Here is a 13415-nt window from a genome sequence, read left to right as displayed (position 1 = left end):
GAGGCAATTGAAGACATAAGCATGTACCACATTTTGGTCCAATTTGATTTCCCCGATGCAATTATTCTCAAAGTGAACTTCAAAAATAGTTCAAAACTATCACAATGTTGGGTTTATTTGACTTTTCCCATTTTTTGTTAAAAAAAAAAAAAGAAAAAAAAAACGGCATATTGAGAAACAACGCTTCCAGGAATCAAAGCCTCCAGCAACATTGTTTTTACAATTAACAAAATACAAATTAAATTAAAATTCTATGAAAATTTGACTATTTTACTTTCTTCAAACATTTTTGTTAATTGTTCCATGTAGCAACCTAAAAACAAAAAAAATTAATATTAAGTGGAAGTTAAGCACTAATTTTCCGAAACGTTACAGATGTTGTCCGCGTTTTAGCCACTAGGGGGCAGATTTTCATCCTGTCAGTGGCCTGCTATGATACGCCGCAATTCATTAATGTGTTTAGCATTTCGCCTCTCATCATTCTCACCAAATTCCCGCAGGAATTTTAATTTCCACTTTAGCGTCTTGTCTTCCCGAAACCAATTAGTCTTCTTAAATCCGTTTGAAAAGAATTCCCACACCTCCATGCAAAATGCGCACGCCCAAAACCTCAGAGTCCAAATGTTCTTCCCGGCAATCACACGTGCGATGAAATAAGGCGGCTGAATGCTGCTCCTCCCAGGACGTCATCCATTATCAGCGTTGTTCTTATTAATTCCGAAAAGTGCTTATCAGATCGCGCTCGGTTCGGAGTCGAGTGTTGCTCTTGGGCAAACGCCAGAGAATGTATGATTGTGATCCGGCGCAATAAAACTTGTGAGCTTTATTCCTGCGGGGGGATTGCGAGGAGGAAAGTGAAAGCATCTTCAAACTTCAACCAAGTTTGAGAAACGAACCTTAATATTTATTTCCCTCTGCTATGATCTCATTCACTCTTAAAAGTCAAAAGTAACCCAATTGGGTTATTTTTACAGGATTTGATCAAAAGTATACAAATAAGACCGCAAACTGGACACTTAATTTATTTCATGTCTTGCAGGCCTTTTTTTTTTTTTTTTGTTAGGGGCAGCCTTTTCTCATGCAAAGCCTGTACACGCCACAGCGGGGCCAATGACGAGCATTGTCGTTTATTGCCATGACGACCAGTGACAATGGCGTACGGCACCTGAGCACGAAGTAAGCGTCGGAGTTATTCGATACGTCTCCGACAGTGTTCATGAGCGCAACTGATTTGTTGTCAAGCTATTTTCCAAATTTCCAATAAAAAAAAAAAAAAAAAACAACAAGATTGATTTGTGAAAAAAAATAAAATAAAAAATACGAAACGCACCACAAGGGAACAGTTTCTGCTCCACCGCAACGATGTACAAGTTCAAGTAAAACAGTTTATCGACGACCCTTTAGATATGCAAAGAGTTCTCCGTTGATTGCGACAGGCCTCCAGCAAAGACACTTTTAGTTTCACATTTGTCAGCTGGATCGACAAATGGCGTTGTGAGCCTTGACGAGCGGGATGAAGCGACTTCAGAGGCCAAAAGCCTTTTGAGTCCAATGCGGGCGCATCTGTCATAATTCTGCTAAATTATTCAATAGGCCACATTAGAAGGGGGGGGGGGAATTGGGGGGGGGGGCATTGCGCTTGCATGACAACAGTCCGCATGTCATCTAATGGAAAGTGATTAACCCATGATGGCGCCTGAGCCTTAAAATAGACGCAGACATGATGGTGACATGTTTAGCATCCGCCTCTTGTTGTGCTCGAGGTGTCGCGAGTACGCGACGACGCGGTCCAAAATGCTCGCCCCGTGCTTGTTATCAGCACCGACACATTCCTGCCACGTTGGCCACCGAGCGGCTTGAGATCTGTGAGATGCTCAAAGGCACTTTGAAGGATTCCTTTCCGCCTTTTGTCTACCTCAAGTGCTTGCCAAATCAAAAAAAAAAAATTTAATTAAAAAAAGGGGTGACAAAAGGGCTAAACCAGTACGAGTGTATCAAAATGTCTGCCTTTCCAAAGATAATAGACTGTTTTGATTGGCACTGGCGGATTTAACTATATGGTTATTATTTTTGCTCGCCGCTCCAACTGGATGTTTTTGTTTCCTATGGAAATAATGACGCATACATTGACGCTGGAGTCTTGGAATGATTTGACATCGCTTCCAGTTCATGCTTACGCGTCATGCAAGAGTTTTAATGAGGAAAAATAGCTATCAATAAAATTGTACTTGTTAACAACATCCACTAATTATGTCAAATCAAGTCAATTTTATTTGTATAGCCCAGGCGTGGGCAAAGTGCGGCCCGGGGGCCACATGCAGCCCTTTAAAGCGTTTTCATCCGGCCCGACTAACTTGGAAAAAAAATTCAATGAATAAATCTTGTTAAGGTTTTATTTTCTAAATACTCTAATGTGTCAAACACATATTTTGTTATAATGCTTTTGTTCATATCAGTTGCTTTAAGGGTTTGAAATGTGTATCCCATTAGCATTAAATTAGCGGACTGTAGTCTAAACTATGCGCTTGTTTTAAATCCACTATGTTTAATATCGCGACATTTTTGTTTAGCTTGACAAGAAACTTCAACGAGGGTTGACAGGAAACAGCTTGAAGCCTCTTTCTTGAAGAATTGAAAGTGTCGTTTCATTTGCGGTGAGATGTTTTCACTGCCATTTTTTTTTTTTTTTTTTTTACGTAGTACTACATTGGTCATATGTTGCACACTTTTAAATCTCTTATGCACAAGTCGTCCCTTTGGTGCTTGATCCATAAGCATTTCCTAGGCTGACAGTATCGTGTTCCCGTCTGACTGCGGAGCTGACAAACTGGCAAAGATTAACTGTGACACTGTGTGCCAATTTTCAAACTTCAAGTAAACAAACAACTTTTCTTCCCTCCGCTGCCCCCTCTGGCGTTGCGCAGATATATTACTTTTGGCACTGCTGTCGTAAACAGACAAGTCTCTCTCCCTCAGAGCTTTGCTCGTACTACCGACAAAGGACATGAAACAATTAACACCACTTTGGAAAACGAGGCTGAGGGGGAGGATGTTCAGTGTAGGTGCAAAAATGATCTTAAGAATATATCCAGTAACAAGCTGCTGGTATTTGTACTGCTTCGCACACAGGGGTTGGTGTTTAATTCGTTTTTAGTGGAAACGGAACAGTGTAAACTGTTTGATTAGTCACTAGCCACAAAATAGTTTGTACTGCAAAACTGCTTTGAATAGATCGGGCAGTGCTGTAAATTCTGGAACAAAACAAATCGAGGTGTCAATTAATCGATTAATCGACAACTAATCGATTATCACATTATTCAAGTATTTAAATAAGCAAATAATGCTTTAGACCATTGTTGAACTTAAAATTGTCCAAATCATCAGAATAAATGTTTTGTAATAACATTTTATGCAAAATTTAAATTTATCCGATTAGAATAATCGATTCTACTCTAATATTTTTGGTAGGATTGGGCAAGTACTAATACAGAGTCTCGGAATTGGGTAATACCTGTCTTGTTTCAATGTATTGGATACTCGTGAAGATTGTCGATCCCGACCACCAGTACTTAAGGCAAAAAATAATAATAATAATCTGGCATGCAGTAATTCTTCCTCGCCAGTAGATGGCGATACACTGCTATGGTGAGCAAATAGTGTGTCAGAAATTATTCACAATTATGTCATTGTAAAACTATTAACTGAATCATCATCAATTCAGAATAGTTAGCCAACTTACTATTAACTCATTTACTGCCATTGACGGCTAAAGACGTCAAAAATCCTTTTTTTTTTTTTTTTACTTGGCTTACTCAAACAGTATTTAAATGAGCCTTTTTTTTTTTTAAAAAAATAGAGACCTAACATCATTCAAGTGCGGTCTGAAAGTCCAGAATAAGTTTCCTAGTGAATGGCCTTGGGCCAGATGCTAAAGCAGAAGGTTTTTGGCTCTTTTTTGGAACATCTCAGTCACTCTGCCCTACTTTTGATGACATGAGTCCGAGGTTCTATTTTGGAACGCACCAGTAACCTTCGAGTACTTCATTCAGCCAGGGTAACATTAGCGGCTCACAGCCTGGACTCTCCTTGTCAAAATATGAGAATGATCTTTTCACATATTCATCTCAGCCATTCCCCCCCAAAAAAGAACCTCCTGACATGAAAGCGACCACTTCTTCATCGCAGAAGGTCATCTGGCACTTTAGGTGAACCCCGAACACTCCGAGCGCCCTTTCCAGGCAGTCAGAACAATATCTATTCTCCTGTTCATCTTTTTTAAGTGTCAAGACTGCTTTTTTTTTTTTTTTTTTACCATGTGCTCGCTGAAGCTTTTTTTTTTTTTCTTCCTCACCACTCAGGGTTCTATTACTCCAACTTGGCTGGCGAGATTTTTTATTTCATGTGCTACCTGTAGCCGTACGCCCACATCGCTGTAGCCCTTTGCATTTCTTCTCCGCTATTTTTAGCCTGGGTCGCCCACAAGCAGGTGCAGAGAACACCTAACGCCGCACCTTTTGCGTGAACCGTTCTGGAAATACTCGCAGCGGATGGGTGAATAGTTCACCAACAAACTTTGGCAAAGAGCTTCATCTGACAGCTCAGGACCCCCCCCCCCGCGGGCGGACTGGGCCTCCCTAGGGGGCCGGCACTCTCAGCTTCGGGGCGGGATTTGTGAGCGAGCCGAGGAGCAAAAACACCGGGAAACGGAAAGTTTGTGAGACTATCATTTTGGGTTTTATTATCATTTAGAAGTCTTTCATGAGATTTCTCCAGGATAGCGTGACGGCCTTCCTTGAGCTTGTGTACAATTACAACTTTTTTTTTTTTTTTTTAATATCAGCGTGCAAAGATATTAAAATGAAACCGCAGTGGATTTGCAAGCTGAAAAATAAAAGCAGCCGTTGCCTAAAGCCCCCCCCCCCTTCTCCGTCTTCACCTAGGGGCCAATTAGCAGCGTTGCGGTGACAAGTCAAGCATTACCGGCCGACTGCAAACCGACACACTCTTGTTTATCTCCTATTTCAATTGCAAAACCCGCATTACAATTCGCCATTAATAAGGCCCAAAGACAATGTAAGCGGCGCCGCCAATATACAAAATGTTCAATTAGGATTAACCACAGACGCCATTTGTCGGCTGTATAAAGTTCAAATCGTCTTGAAGCTTGACGGACGGCGCCCAAACTCGGCTTTTAAAGACTTTGAATTTGCAATTAACTAACAGCGACAGTGAGGAGGAACATTACACCTTCTCAACACGCACACACACAAACACACGCAGCCCTTTCCATTATTTTAACAAGCCCAAGCACAACATATTGCATGTTAATAGAAATCCTGCCGGGCTTCTGCCGGCTGCCAGTCTTGATGATTAACAGGGATACAATTTGAATTTCAGCACTTCCCGTTGGTATTCCGGATACAGCGGCACCTTGAACCGCCCCGCCCCCTCTCCAAGTTGGAGTTCGACGACCATATTAGTGGAAAAAAAAAAAATGGAAGAATTAAAGGAGATTGAAGTGGTTTACTCAGTTACTCCCTTCAGTCTCTTCAAATGGGTTGAAGTCTGAGGACACATTTGGCGTTTTTTTTAAATCAAGGAATGTGCTTCATTGGTGGTCTACTTTTGGATCAGAGCGGACTTTGGTGAAGAGTGGATAATTACAAATAAATGTTTTATGACAGTATGTTGCTGTTCCATAAACGTTGACTTGATCGGACCCTCAGCAGCTTTTTTTCTGAACAAATTACTCCTGTTTTGCTGAGTAAATCAATTTTATGACTATGTCGGCTCAGGAGTGAATTACAGTGAACTTCTGTTTATGACAGGAGTCGCACCAACACAGGTGAAGTCTCTAGTATGAGCATTATTACGATGAGCCCGCCCCGCAAAAAAAATAAAAAAAAAAGGCATAAAAGGGGTTTCTATTGGTATGGTGTCATTTCGTTACCGTTCAAATGGGAAAACTTGAGGCGTCGACCCGAGTTGAAGAGATGCAGACTGGAGAAGGGGCGTGGCCATTTGGAGATCGCATGTGGCCCAACGCTACGGCACCTGTATTAATGAGACGTGTGAAAAATTAGATGAACTCATCAAAACACACTTTTTAAACACTCTGGAAAATTTATTTTATCACAAATGAAAACATTGCAAGCAGAGAGACAGAGAGAGAGAGAGAGAGTGTGTGAATGTGTGTGTGTGTGTCTTGGCGTGAACGGTGATGAACAGCAGCTGCATCTGTTTTACGGTTCTCCTGCTGTTCAATAAATGGCTAAAAAGTGCACTCGTGAAGCACACTGTTAAAACCCCATAAAAAAAAAATCAATTAAAGGAAAAAAAACTCGATATGATCACAGAATGGTGTGTGGTCGAACTTCTATGATACCGATATTTTTTTTAGCGTGAACACCTCTAACTGACCCGGCGATGAGCATCATTGTTGTGTTCATTTGAGACGTGAGTGGCGCTCAAATCACGGCGAGTCTCCTCTGAATAGGAATGAGCCGCTTATTTCCCAAGCATGGGTCAGAAAAGAAGATTTTATTCGAACGAGCGGCATTTCCGCTTTTTAAATATTATCCCGGGACGCATGAATGGAGACTCGTCTCATGTTTGTCAACTGCATTCGCTTTTTTTTCTGTTCTTTCTCCCTTCCAGCGGAGCTTGCCATCAATTCACCCCCCCCCCCCCCCCCCAAAAAAAAAAATAAATCGACGAGAGCAAAATATGGGCTTCTTTGATTTCACTTTTCTCTCTCGACCACCTGAAGCAGCCACTTCACCGCGCTGGGCTGCCAAGGTGATGAAAACGACTGCTGGTCGCCCCCGCTGCTTCGTCGCGCATCCTCCGCAATTATCTGACGCTATGAATAATCTATTCGCCGCACGCTCCTGTCTGATGATCCATTGGAAGACGACGACAGTTAATGACACACTTGGAATTCCGAGTGTTGCTTTATCGTAACACCCAGGAAAGGCGGCGCATTTTCATTTCATCCAAAAAGGTGCTTCGGCGAGCTTTACATGAAGCGAGGGATCAAAACAATGACGGACGACATCATTAAATAGACTCCGGTCAGATTGTTCGTACAGACGTGAAGTATCCTTTTTTTTTTTTTTTAAACGAACGTCAGGTCTACGAGCACTCGATGTTGGCAGGTGACTCAAATCACTTCACAGCAAGCGTCAGATGGCAGATATAATGACTAAATATTCTTTTTTTTAAAAAGAAGCCTTAAGTTTTTTAGTGCTCCACTCAGCTGAAGGTTACTTTCAAGCTAAACAGATAAAGAGAATGACCCCGTGTGGATGTAAAGGAACCACGTCAACGAAAGTATGTCGCGTTGGGTCGTTCTTGAACGATTCGTTCAAAAAGAACGAATCTTTTCAGTCAACGTGAGTGAATGGATCATTTCACTTTGTGATTTGTTCTTTGCTCAGTTTATTTGAGCTCAGGCATTTCGGCAGTGATCGCCAACGACCAATCAGAAGCCGGCGTCAGATGGGGGAGGGATTTTATGGAAAATACAGCCACGTGATTGGTGTTCACGGAATTTAACAAAATAAATGGCAGTAAATGAGTTAATTTATCGGCTCATGAACGAGCTTGTTCTCATTCGTACATTACAGCTGCAACGTTTTTAATAGAAATACTAAAAAAAAATTATAATACAAATGCACGAATTCCAATTACTGCAAGGTGAGCATAATTTTTTATTTGATTTTTTTTTAAAACTCATTCCATCGGTGCTCCGAGCGAGGAGCGCGAACGATTCTTTTTGATGAACTGCCTCAAATGATTCAGTTCACTTCAGAGAACTTTCATGCCCGCCACTAAAACTATTTGGTTCTGCCATTTCATGAGTGGCCCGAGCCTCAGCACTGCTTTTGTGACGATTCAAAATTTGAATTGGCAACATTGCAAATTATAGCCAATCAAAATGTGCAGCCGCTTTCAGAGAAGACAAAAAAAAAAAAAAACAATTTCCAGCTCTTAGTCTGTGTCAACTGCGCTTCACCAGCGAGACAAAACAAATGAAAGAAGCGGAAACGGGCTTGATTGTCCCAGAGTATGACCAGTTTAACATTTCTGGCCAACATTTGTCCGTTATCGTCGCCGATGATGAAAGCGTTCAACCAGGAAGCTCCTCATTTAACCATCCATCTCTCCTTTTAACTGCACCTGCAGCTTCCATCATCTTGAAATTGCGCAATAAATGCAGCAATTAGCCCGAGCCATTCACATCCCTGCGCTTCAATCCCACAACTCGCCGTATCAGGCGTCTCCCAAAGCGGCGCATTCGGGTGTCCGCGCTGACGAATAGCCGCTTGGCTTGCGTTGTTATTCCTCGCTTTGGAGCCACAACATCTCGGGGCCATTTCTCAGCGAGGAAAAATGAGACAAACCCTAATATGGGCCTCCTTTATGGATCGTTGCCTAAGCAACCAAACGGCGAGCTTTGATGTGAGCAATCCCATCAAGAGTTACGGCGACGCGACGGCAAACGGCCTCGTGAGATTACCGGGGATTGTCGGTCCGTTGGAGTACGCCCCGGAGATGTTTTTTTCCCCACCGCCCACACTTTGGCTTTGCTTAAACAGCGATGCTCTAAATTCCAGCAAGCTCAGAATGAAACGCACAAAAAAAAAAAAAAAAAAATCCTGCGCGTGGAAATGAAATGTTAAATGTCACACAACAGGTGATTTATGTGTCCATCCACCTCCACCTGCGTTTGCCATTGATCCCAAATGGAAACAATGAGCTTGCATCATGCAATTTTAACACAAAGACGCATTTAACTCATTCATTGGCAGCCCCGGTAAAATTTATTTTTTTGGACGTCTATACCCGTCAATGGCAGTGAATGCGCTAAAGCCCTTTTGCAAAGCCCTTGACAGTGATACCTGTCCTCCATATCCACCTTTCAGTTTGAGGCTGGAGGGGGTGGGGGGGACGAGAGGGAGGCACCGATAAGCGCCATCAAGACAGCCATAGAAGATGACACCAAACCGGGCCCCAGCTGTACGTACCCGAAGTGTCATACAGAGCCAATTAGAGGCAAGTTGAAGGGGACGATCAAACCCGCCAAGGCGGATCCGCGCAGACGCCTGAAAGAGCCCTCAATGAAATAATTACATATGGAAACGATAGCGTCCCTGTGGATCGGGAAAGTGGAGCTTCACACAGAATCGAGAGGCGGGTATTCTGGAGAAAGCATAAAGGAACCGACTGGGGAGGGCAAAATGACATAAACATGGTCGCGTCCGAGTCGAGCACAATGCTAATCGTAGCCTCCACTTGGCTAAGATTTGAACAACATGACAAATCTTGCCTGTTTATATTTGAAAATCTGTATTTTCAAAGTCATTTTTTTGGGTGGTTGTTTTTGTAGGAAAAAATATTTGGGAGTGTAGTGCGCGCAAACCTGGCAACCGAGTCGTGTGCTAGGATGTGACGAAAGCGACTCGGAGGGAGCGCTAATTAGCATTCAACGATAATTTTTTTTTTTTTAAATGAACAAAAAGAGAATGGTATCAAGCAAGATTGGCAATTCAAAAAAGACAACAACAACGACGACATCAACCTTCATCCCTCGCTATAAAATCCACACAGCCAGGTAAGCGCTAACAATAACATTAAGCTAGCTTCACGCGCGACTCATTACACACGTTGAATCGCGGCTAACCTCCTTATGAAAATGATTTTAAATCTTTTAGTCACACCTAAATTTATTACACATTGTTGCTTTAAGAGCTCACGACCGTTGGGGGGGGGCAACAATCACCCACCGTGGAATAAAAATGCTAGATTTTGTCAAATGATTACTTGATAGACGGCATTTTTCATCTGAAGAAAAAAAAAATATTGTAAACAAGGTACTTGCACTCAAACGTGGGAGAGTGCCATTTTAGAATCGTGTCACCGTGCCAGCGGCGTGAACTATTAAAAGAAATGTGTTTATCCTCCAAAAAGGACACAAGGTGTCATTTGAATACATGCGCCATTAATTTGGGCTTCAGCTAGAGGACAAATCAACAGCGTGGAAGGCGCTGCGACGCTTTTAGTCGGCTCGTTCATTATGTGGCAGTTGAGGCAACAAATCCCTCAGGCGTCCCGGCGCTTGCCGCATCCGGAACTTATAAATTGCTCTTTGTTTCATTAGCCGCCGTCTCTTTAGTCCGGTTCAGATAAATTAAAAGAGTGGGCCGTTGGTGAGGGCTGCAAACATCACGGGAACTCTCCATAGACTTTTTTTTTTTTTCTGCGCAAACGTTCTCTCATTAAAAGTTAAAGGGGAGGTTATGGGAAATGATCTTGGTTTGGATACAAACGCGGTGCAGAGGCAGCTGCTTGTAGTCAACACAAACAGTGATCAATTCATCCAAAAAGAATGATGCAAAAAAAAAAATAATAATATACTGGCCGGGAAAATTAAATATGGAGGACGCCCCCTTTTTTTTTTTGGAGACAGCATTCACATTATACTCCATGCGTACGAAGCATTTATTGTAATCTTTGTTTGTTTTATGAGACCTGAGACTTCCACACTCATCACGTCTTTCCCAAATTTCATCAAGAAGAAGAAAGAAATGCAACATGACGTTCGACTTGGCCGGAGGCGCTGCAGATGAGTTTCATTCTATTATCGGACAAATGTCTGCGGGAAGAACCTGATGAATTTTGCAAAACCCCGTTAATGAATGAAGTGTGTGTGTGTGTGTGTGGGGGGGTGACTTTGTGCACCTCAGAATTTACCAAATGAAGCCGAGCTAATCAGGCATGGTGACCGACTCCCACTTTCAAATTCCTAAAAGTGCAGCAAAGATCATCATTAGTTCTCCCTCGCTGTATAATTTAGTTTTGGATCCTAAACTATCTGAAAATGTCGCAAGACGATATTTTTTTCACCATCTTTGCTAAATGAAGGCGTTTACGTCTCGCAAGACAGAGCGGCTTTTTATTATGATATTCACGTGCGTCGGTGGTCCGCTCAGCAGTTTTTCAGAGGCTTGTATTGGCTCGTGTGAATCTCCCAAATCCCGAGATCTCACCCACTTGATTTTTATCTTTGGGGGCATTTGAAGGCCGCGATGCATCAGAGAAAGATACAAAAGTTAAATCGTCTCAAAGAACGTATCACCAATGTGTATAAATCCAGATGTGCTCATATGCGAGCACCGGCGCATTTTTGACGTAATTATTTTTACTTTAAAAAATAATGAGTTTTTTTATGGCTTTCATTTAACACACATGGGCGACTCGTATTTTTTTTTAATTTTTATTAATTGAGTCAGTCATTCTAGGCTTCACTTAACATAAATACTTAAAAAGAAAATTACATGAAGGGAGCCTTTTACTTGACATATTTCATGTGGAAAAAACTCAACAATTATAATGTACATTATAAATATAACGATTAATTTTGGGGAATTTCTGCAGTTTGGGATTTTTTTTCTTCAAGCTTGAATGCAAACCGTGCTGCTATTCATTTTTTTTCTTTAGTGTTATTGAAGCTAGATAACACTCTGTCGACAGCACAGAGTGTGCAGCAAATGTTAATATTTTTGCTTTCAGCAGACGCAAACTGAAATGAATAAATCTCTCTCCTTCCACGCGACGAGTCGTCAACGCGCTGAAATCGTGACACGACGGATTTGCGACTCCCTCAGACGGGAATGTGACGTTCAAGATATAAGATTCTAGGAATCAGGCACCCACATGTATTTGTGAGAACATGTTCCGGCGAAAGCAACTATTTTTTTTTTCAGCATAAATCTGATTTAATTTTGTTTTCCTTGCGAGGGCAAAACTTTACTCAGATATTCCAATTTCAAATCACAGCGTGTCAAATTGTTCGAGACACAGTATACGGTATCATAACTGCTGTAAGCGGAGTCAAACCGGGCCCACGCACATTTGGCAACACCATCACGGAAAGTCTCTCGCTTCGACTTCGATGGGTTCGCACAGTCACACCAGTTAATCATAATATCTTGTTTCTTTTTTTTTTTCCAACAAAAAAAAAATAAATAAATAAATAAAAAAACTTCCCTCATGTGCAGTGGTGGGTGCGTGTTTGTGTAAATGCAATGATACGACAATGACCGACTGCATGACTCACACACGCACACACACACACAATCAGCTCTTCATTGAATATTGATGCAATCTGCCATGGAGGATGATTTTGTCAACACATTTGGAATAATGATCCAGTGTTTATTTTCTCAATGATTCTGAAGACGATCAGGCTCGCATTCGATTTCCCAGTCAAGGGACAAGTCTTGTTGCTCGATGGATTTTACACAGCAAGTCACAATCTCGGCCTGTTGGAATGACAAATTTGGACATTCCGCAGTGGAAAAATTTGAGGGGGGGGGGATTATTTTGGGCGGCACTTAATTATTGACGTGCTAGCTGGTTGGTAGTTGCAAACTCAACTCGTGAAAAAAAAAAAAAAAAAAACACTGATTGTGGAAGTGTCCAAAGAGTGCTTTCTAAATTTAGCAATATTATTATTTGTAAAAAACGCAAAGATTGCCTATAAATCGACACAAGTGACTAAAAATTGCTCTTCCCGTGCCAGACGCTGTGCATTAAGCATGCCGGCTGCTCATTGGCTGGGCTATTTTCAATCAGCCATTTGGATGTACTCTTCATTTGGCCGAGATCAATCGATTAAAATGCAACATAAGTGGCTTTCATTTCCATCCGTGGCGGTTGCCATGTGGCAGCGCACTCCTGATGCATCTGACTCACTCAAGCGTTCCTTGCGGCCTAATTGGAAAGTCCTTCAAATGAATGCAGAATGGCCAATCATATGGAAATGAGATTATTCCTCAATTGATTTTTTTTAATTTTTTTTTAAAAATCTGATCATTCCAACTAAATCAGCAGTGAGACTAATTAAGGTGCAATTTGCATTTTCAGGCCGCCGAGAAGAAACTGTTGAGCGTATGTGAGCGTGGACACGTACAATATATGCATGCGAGCGGGCATTACGTCATCGCTTCTACTTCTAAATTTAAATCATGCTTGTGACTGTCGAATTTCCAGAGGTCCGCCAGGTTCACAAGCGTCAAGCGTTGTTCTGATACGCAAAGGAGACCCAATGTTGCCATCTGCTGACCAGAGTTGTTCGTTTTGTTTCGTTTACTTTCTCAGCTTAATGATCAAACCACAGTTGGCTCATTTTCAGTCGAAAACGTAAATGACGGCAACTGAGACGTTCCTCGTTCGGATTCCCATTGACGTCATTTCACGTTAATCTCAGTGACTTTCATAGAAAATACAATTTACAACAACGCTGAAATTTTTGTTCACAAGTAAAATATTGGCCGAGCAACATCGTATATTTTTCATGGGGTCAAGGTACCTTATATACATTATGAAAAATAAATAAATAAATAAAAATC

General features: G+C 41.7%; 1 protein-coding gene across 1 annotated transcript in view; it reads right to left on the bottom strand.

Annotated features, from left to right (window-relative positions):
- The window catches only part of psmg3 (proteasome (prosome, macropain) assembly chaperone 3), a 133634-nt gene that overhangs the window by 114909 nt on the left and 5310 nt on the right, over positions 1-13415 (bottom strand). Inside the window, exon 2 of the mRNA XM_088316402.1 lies at positions 5951-6054. The gene's annotated coding sequence lies outside the window, so the exon portion shown is untranslated. The remainder of the gene's footprint in view (positions 1-5950; positions 6055-13415) is intronic.

Source organism: Idiotropiscis lumnitzeri, chromosome 15 (genome assembly GCF_059441095.1).
Source record: "Idiotropiscis lumnitzeri isolate Australia: NSW breed Sydney's pygmy pipehorse chromosome 15, RoL_Ilum_1.0, whole genome shotgun sequence".
Classification (NCBI taxonomy): Eukaryota; Metazoa; Chordata; class Actinopteri; order Syngnathiformes; family Syngnathidae; genus Idiotropiscis; species Idiotropiscis lumnitzeri.
This window is presented reverse-complemented; position numbering and strand designations above follow the sequence as displayed.